Genomic DNA, 8,133 nt, shown 5'->3' on the forward strand with positions numbered 1-8,133 from the left:
TACAGTTGCTAATGCTGGGAGCTGGAGAATTTCCTACTCACTCCTTGGTCATGCTACATCTCCAAGCCTTGCTGTTGGAATTAGGATTCTCCTATTCTGGTTTTCTTTGACTCTATGCTCTTTCCAATTCATTCATTCATTCATTCATTCATCCATTCTCTCCCTCTAAAGTCTGGGAAGCTTGTGTTGTGATTCTCTGTTGGCTTGGGCTTGGAGCAATGGCAAGTGCAGTTGATTTGTTCAGCTCCACTTGGGTTATGGTAGGGAATGGTCTGGCATGTGAAGATGAAGACAGCAGCTGGAAACCGACTTGCAATAAAAGGAGACCCACAGCAGAGATTCCCCAAATTGTGCCCGAGAGGGATGAGAGCCAAGTGCCATTTCATTGTCTTCCCTGTGTGTTAACTCTGTGCTGGACACAGGCCATATCAATTCCATTTAAATGCCAAGGCGTCTCTGTGGAGCAGAATCTGTCATTCCTCTCTGATAGCCGAGGGAGCAGGCTGGGTTTGGAAGAATTAAGTCACTTCTTTAAGGTCACCCATGAGTGCATGCCCATGCTGAGCTGGGTCTGTGTTCTTTTGTTACTCTAGCTGCCTTCCAGCCACTCATATACTTTACAGCTGGTAACCAGCAGTGGACCAACCAATGCTAGCTATCCCCTGACATGGAGGTTGCTGGAGCAACTATTTCTCTTGATCCAATGATATTCTCCAATTAATTGGGTGATTCATGTAATAACCCTATGTAAATCATGTCATTTCCAATAGTGTAACAACAACAACAACAACAACAATAATAATAATAATCATCATCATCACAGCAATGCAGTCCAGGATCCTTTACTTGTCTGGCCACATATCACACTTCATCACAACAGCTCTCACGCCATCATACCCTCACCAGGCCTGTTTATCAATCTTCCTTCGGGACTCTGGTTTGTCTTGATCTAGAGTCATCCTGGTAGTGATTCCCTATAATTCAAATCTGCTGAAATCTCTTTGAATCTTCATTGTTTGCATGCTCTGTGAGTCACTGCTCGCTTCTTTATCTTTAGCACTTTTATTCACATCCTACATTATCATCCACCCATCAAACATCTTTGTGTATCGATCGAGGAGTAGGCAGGCACGTTTATGCATGAGAATGCTGGCATGGACACAGGAAGGCACTGTTGTCTCCAGTGTCCAGAGGAGCAACAGGCCCAATGGAGGTTGAGTGCTCATTTTTCCTGTAGTAAGGTTGCATTGTGTAGTTTTTTTTTTGCTGGGGTCTACTGGTTATGGCTAACTAGCTATCATCATCTGCTTCTGCTTCACACACACTGACAATTCCTATGTGTCTGTGACCACTAGAGAGAGAAATGGTGGCTGAAATTTGAGTGTGTGTACACGCATAGGTGCGCATGTGTGGTATATCGACCTCAGTGCATGGTTATGGAGTAGCTCATTTTCATCATTGGGGACCCACAACCATCCAAACTCTCTTATGCTTAGAAATTTTATTGTTTTTAACTCAAAGGCAAAAATAGCCCTTAACTCCATTCTCACTCAACCTTCCTATCTTAGATATTTTATAGATGTGGTGATTTTTCACATTTCCAGTGTATGTGTTCTAGTAGTATGGCCAGCGGTAGTATGCCCCCTCTTTTTTTTTGTTGGTCATGGGGCTTGAACTCTGGGCCTGGGCGCCTCCCTCAACTCTCAAGGCTAGCATTCTACCACTTGAGCCACAGCTCCACTTCCAGTTTTCTGGTGGTTTATTGGAGATAAGAGTCTCACAGACTTTCTTGCCTGGGCTGGCTTTGAACTGTGATCCCTCAGATCTCAGCCTCCAGAGTAGCTAGGATTACAGGCATGAGCCACTGGTGCCCAGCCACTTAGCACTTTTAACTAGCTTTATGCATATCACTCTGTTCTTGAGCCAGGCACATAGGGGCTGTATTGTACTTGTATAGTGTTTCATACTTGTATAGTATTGTATATATTCATGGGATTCAGTGTGACATTTCCACACATACATACAACCTACATTGATCACATTTAGCCATATTTTTCTACCCCTGTTCCTCTACCTGATTATCAGTATTTGAATTTCAGGGTGGTCTATTGTTTTTAATTTTCACATATAGGAAGGAACCTATGGTATTTGTCTTTTCATATCTGGCTTATTTCACTAAACATGATATCCTCTAGTTTAATTGATTTTGCTATAAATGCTGAGAATTAATTTTTTCTAAATTTGCAGTCAAACAATACTCCATTGTTCATATTTTTTAAATTTCTAATTGATTCATGGCTTGGGAAGGTTGGACAGAGCTTCATGATCCATAGAAATCCTGTGTTTAAAGTCACAAGGAATTTGGTTTAGATTCTAGTCCTTTTTTTTTGGGTGGCAGTACTGGAATTTGAACTCAGAGATTTGTACTTGCTAGGCCTGTGTGCTACCACTGGAGCCACATCTCCAGCCTTGCTTTTTGCTAGTTATTTTGAAGAAGCACCTAGCAAACTTTTCTGCCCAGGCTGATCTAACCAAGATCCTCTAACCAAGGTGAAGATCTAGATCTTAGCCTCCTGAGAAGCTAGGATTACAGGCCTGAGCTACTGTCATCCAGCTCTAGATTCTAGTTCTAATGACATCCAGCTCTAGATTCTAGTTCTAATGAAGCCAAAGACACATGTTAAACCTTCTTGGTTTGTTTTACTTGTCAAATTTAAGAGATAATGAAATCTGGATTGCTATCTAAAGGAAAGTACCCTAGCATTCGGTAGTAACTCACTGAATATTATAGGATGAATGAATGCTTGCAGGAGACACTGTAAAAGGCTGAATTGAAACAGGCAATCAGTGCATTTTCCAGGTCTGAGATCTTTGTTTGTGGTTTAGCGATCCAAATATAGGCTCTAACTCCAAGCCCCTAAAGGGTGCTAGAGTCCTGTCCAGGCATGCCAGTAGATGGGGCAAGTGAGCTGGCTCGATGGACTTTGGCTGAAGGGGTGGGTGTGGGATTGTAGCCCTTAGCATGTGAGACTTCCTGAACCTGGTAAGTGAGGAAGTGCATAGCTGAGCAGGTCCAGGAAGACCTGCAAAACCGCTGGAGGTAAACTGCCCTGGTACTTCCAGCTCCCCCAGACTGCTCTTGATCTGCAGAGGCATGGGAGCCAATAGGTAGTGGGTCCAATGCCAAGGTCTGAGGAACCAAGCTCCATCTCCCAGGCTCTGCTGTGGGACTGCTTCTCCCACAGTGGGTGGCTCTAGCTCCTACTATCCTCACATACATTCATCTCACCTGTCATCCCTGTTCCCAAGCTTTTTCCCCCATGTCTCTACTTCCAGTAGAGAAAATAGGCCTTTAGCAGTATTTCTTTCTCCTTCCTTCAACCTTGCATGTGATCTGCCATCACATCTCCAAAGTTAGCCATACATGGTTCTAGTTCTCTTGCTTTGCTGACATCCTGTCCTTTATCCTCTCCGAGTCAGACTCTTCTGAGCTACCCTTTTAAAAACTAGGCTTTCCTTTTAAATCCTAAATTTATAGTTACAGAAAAATATCTTCCTTTACCACCAGGTTCAATTCTTTTCCTTTCAAATTTCTTTCTTCTTTCTCTCTCCTTCCTTCCTTCCTTCCTTCCTTCCTTCTTTCCTTCCTTCCTTCCTTCCTTCCTTCCTTCCTTCCTTCCTTCCTTCCTTCCTTCCTTCCTTCCTTCCTTCCTTCCTTCTTTCCTCTCTCTTCCTTTCTCTCTTTTCCTCTCTCTTTCTCTCTCTTTCTTTCTTTTTCTTTCCTTCCTTCCTTTCTTCCTTCCTTCCTTCCTTCCTTCCTTCCTTCCTTCCTTCCTTCCTTCCTTCCTTCCTTCCTTCCTTCCTTCCTTCCTTCCTTCCTTTCTTTTCTTTCTTTCTCCCCCCCCCCTCTCTTTCGTCCTAAGGCTTGAAATCAGGACCTGGGCACTGTCCCTGAGCCTCTTTGTGCTTAAGGCTAACTCTACCACATGAGGCATAGTGCCATTTCTGGCTTTTTCTAAGTAGTTTATTGGAGACAAGAGTCTCATTTTTTTGTCCAGGCTGGCTTTGAACCTTGATCCTCAGATTGCAGCCTCCTGAGTAGCAAGTATCACAGGCATGAGCCTGATTGGTGACCTGCAGGACTAGTGTGTGTGTGTGTGTGTGTGTCAAAAAGTTTTCTAAGAGGGAAAGCCAGCCTATCTTATTTACCAGAGCATAAATGTGAGAATATCACCTCTTTGGACTTTGAAACACATATGGCAGTGTTCTACTGACTCAGTGTGGCTCTTAAGGGACATGTTATTTTCAGGGACTGTTGTCTTACATATAGAAATAAAAGCTCTTCTGCAAGGGGGAACTGTGAAAAATGCTGCTTGTGCGAGACCAACTCTAAACTGGTGGGCGCTCAGTGTTCTCACTGAAACCTTAGACTGGGGGTGCTGAGAAGCATTAAGGGCTGGCAGGTCTGGTATGGGTTTGATAGTTTGATAGTTCATCTCATTGATCTCTGGTCTTGTTTTTTTTCCTGCCAGTCCTGGGGCTTGAACTCAGGGCTTAAACACTGTCCCTCAGCTTCTTTTGCTTAAGGCTAACACTCTACCACTCGAAGCACAGTGCCACTTCTAGCATTTTCTGAGTAGTTTATTGGAGATAAGAGTCTCACAGATTTTTCTGCCTGGGGTGGCTTCAAACCATGATCCTCAGATCTCAGCCTCCTGAGTAGCTAAGATTATAGGCATGAGCCACCAGCACCAAGCTTTGTATTATTTACTATATTATATATATATATACACACACACACACACACACACACACACACATATATATATATGTATATATGTATGTATAGTGCCAGTCCTGGGCTTAAACTCAGGGTTTGGGAACTGTCCCTGAGCTTTTTATTCCCTCAAGGCTAAGTGCGCTGCCTCTTGAGCCACAGTTCTACATCTGGCTTTTTGGTGGTTGATTGCCTAGGCTGGCTTCTAACTGTGACTCTTAGATGTCAGCCTCCTGGTAGTAAGGATTACAGATGTTGCCACCACTGGCACCAGGCTAAAGTTTGTATCTTTAAAAAATATTCATTTCTTTAAATAGTTGCATAGGGGTTTCAATTCAACCTGTTAGTTTATGAGTACAACACATCTTGATCAGTGTCACCCCTTCCAACATTCTCCCTCATCTTTCCCAACCCCACCTATTCTCTCAATTTCCATTCGCACATATATACATTGAATAGTATGACTACATTCATCTGGGTTTGTATTCTGAAATCCAGCTTTGCAGATAATACGAGGGTTTCCTTAGCAGAGAAGAACCCTTGTGGAGAGAGCATGTCACTTTTCATGTTCCTTTTGCTTCTTTAACTGCCTCTCATAATGCTCCTCTGTAGTTCTTTTCCTACACCTTGGAATATCAAAACTCTCCAGAACTCTGTCCTTTTCTCTTTCCCCTCTCCCTTTGCACAGATGATTTTTACCCACAGTCATAATTTTCATTTCCCAAATATTGATAGTATATAATTGTGTGGGTATGGCTGAGATCCATCTCTGAGCATCAGGTACAAGCGAGTCCTGAGCTTAAACTCCAGAGAAATAAGCAGTGGATCCCCAGTGGATACCCAGCTCTTCCATGTTCAGTACCCTTCTTTATCCAAAAGCTTACTCCAAGCTGGAAAACTCCACATCACCCTTCCTCCCTCTTCTTCATGATCACACTCAGTGCAGGAGGCAGTGGTGATAGCAGTTCAGCATTGATATTTTTGATCCAGATGAAATTGGTGCCAAATCTCAGCCTGTTTTCAGATCTGTAAGATGGGAGATGTAAGTACATAATTTATAAAGTTATTGCAAAGATCAGATGAGACAAAGCAGACAAAATACTTAATAGCAACTGAGAAGACAATTGGCAATAACTTATATTCACTATTATTTACACCAATTAGTTTTTAAGCGTTATGATTTTGAGCTTAGAAAAATCCTTTGACTGTAATCTCTCCTTTTCCATGCCATGGCCTGAACTGTGTTCATATCATTCTTTTCTAAGTGGTCATTAGTCATGCTTTTCATTTACCATGTGGTAATCTTTTCTTTAAAAATAAAAGACTATAATCAAACAAACAATAGAAAAACACAGCAAAACAAAAACCATGTCTGACCTGTCAGGCCCTTTTGTACCTATTGGCTGTAGGATAAAATAAAAACTTGTTCTTTTGGCACACCAAAGCCTTTCATAGTCTGCACTAAGACTTCCCTTTCCAGCATCGATTCCATTATTCGCTGTCCCTTTGGTCCTGGTTATGACCCATTCAGCAACCCTGTTCCATGAATGTGACTGACCTCTAAGGTCAGTGCTTCTGAATGTGCTCCTCCACCAAATAACTTGGGATTATTTTTTGAAACCTCAGCACAAACATCACATCTTCTTTCCATTGCTCTTTATTGTTCATGGCAGAGATCTACACTTGAAGACACTGAGAACTCTTGCCTTTCATGTTGTGCTTTTCATGTTGGCTTATTTTCCTGGATCCCTGGTAAGGTTATGAGCTTTGTGTAAAGCTGCATTTATGGCTTATTCTGTGATGTGCTCCCAGCCCCCAGATGATCAATAAACATTTGTGAGATGGTTAATGAAGTAATGGTATTGTTGATTTATCCTATTTGTTTCCTACTAGAACCGAGTCTCTGACAAGTTGAGAGGGTGTCTGTGTTGTCATCCATCTTTGTATCTTTAGGGGTCTAAATCAGTTATGGAATATGGTAACCACCATTCTTTTTTTTTTTTTTCTTTTTTTTTATTTTAATTTAATTTTATTTGTGAACATACTGTACAGAGGAGTTACAGTTACATGGGCAGGATAATGTGTACATTTCTTACCAAGCATTGCAGCCTCCTCCTTTGTTTACCCTTCACATCCCTTCCCAGCCTCCCCCCTCCCCCCCTAATCTCAATCCTTCTCCTTCCTCCCCCCCCCAGTCCCCCCCCCCCCCCCCCGCACCAACGTTGTAAAGTTCGTTTTGGACATGACAACTTGTACTTCTCATTGTTGCAACAGGTCCACCTGTATCCTTAAACAACTGGTTTTTCCCCATCTCCTCCACAAGTTATACTGACATCAAATATAGTGAAAGCAAGGGTTATACTGTGGGGGAGGGACATACAAAGCAACAAAGAGATAATCTTATAAATGTGTTAGAAACACATGCATGAAAGAAAAAAACATTAAAATACACATCTAAGGGTTCATTTTCCTGACATCACATTATCTGACCTTTTCCGCTTGACTCATACATATACTAGATATTACAAATAAGGGAAACCATGGGACCTACGTTTCTTTGGGCCTGGCTTACTTCACTTAATATAATTTTTTCCAAGCCTTTCCATTTCCTAACAAATGGGGCAATGTCATTCTTTCTGATGGAGGCATAGAATTCCATTGTGTATATATACCACATTTTCTTGATCCATTCATCTACTGAGGGGCATCTGGGTTGGTTCCATATCTTAGCTATGGTAAATAATGCTGCAATAAACATAGTTGTGCTGGTAGCTTTAGTGTGGTCTTGTTTGTAAACATTAGGGTAAATGCCCAAAAGTGGGATTGCTGGGTCATAGGGGAGCTCTATGTGGAGTCTTTTGAGGAACCTCCATACTGCTTTCCAAAGTGGTTGAACAAGTTTACATTCCCACCAACAATGAAGTAAGTAACCACCATTCTTAATAGCTTGTGTTTCTTCACAGTGTGCAGCAAAATTGTTTTCTTTCATGGAAATGATTTCCTGATTTTATTCCCTAGCCTTTATCCCTACACCTTCCTATTTTTCTTCCATATAAGAGGTTTCCTTTGAGTTTAAGAAGAGGAAAATATTGATGGTTAATATAATCAATAAAAACAGAACTAAACATGAACTAGGTGTCTTTTGATAGATTAGCTTCTCTGTACTTGACTTTATTCATCTATACCTAAAGGTGGCTGTGGTGGGATATCTGTGAATTGGTTGTTTTGTATGTTTTACAATTCTGGTATTTTCTTTAAAAGACCAAGTTTTATGAAACATGATATCCAAACAGCTCTCAACAAATTCTAATAAGGAGTCAAGGGAGTCTAGCTGTGTAGGAGATAGGCTAACGTTT

The sequence above is a fragment of the Dipodomys spectabilis genome, unplaced genomic scaffold (assembly GCF_019054845.1).
Source record: "Dipodomys spectabilis isolate Male_0828 unplaced genomic scaffold, ASM1905484v1 ptg000069l, whole genome shotgun sequence".
Taxonomy (NCBI): domain Eukaryota; kingdom Metazoa; phylum Chordata; class Mammalia; order Rodentia; family Heteromyidae; genus Dipodomys; species Dipodomys spectabilis.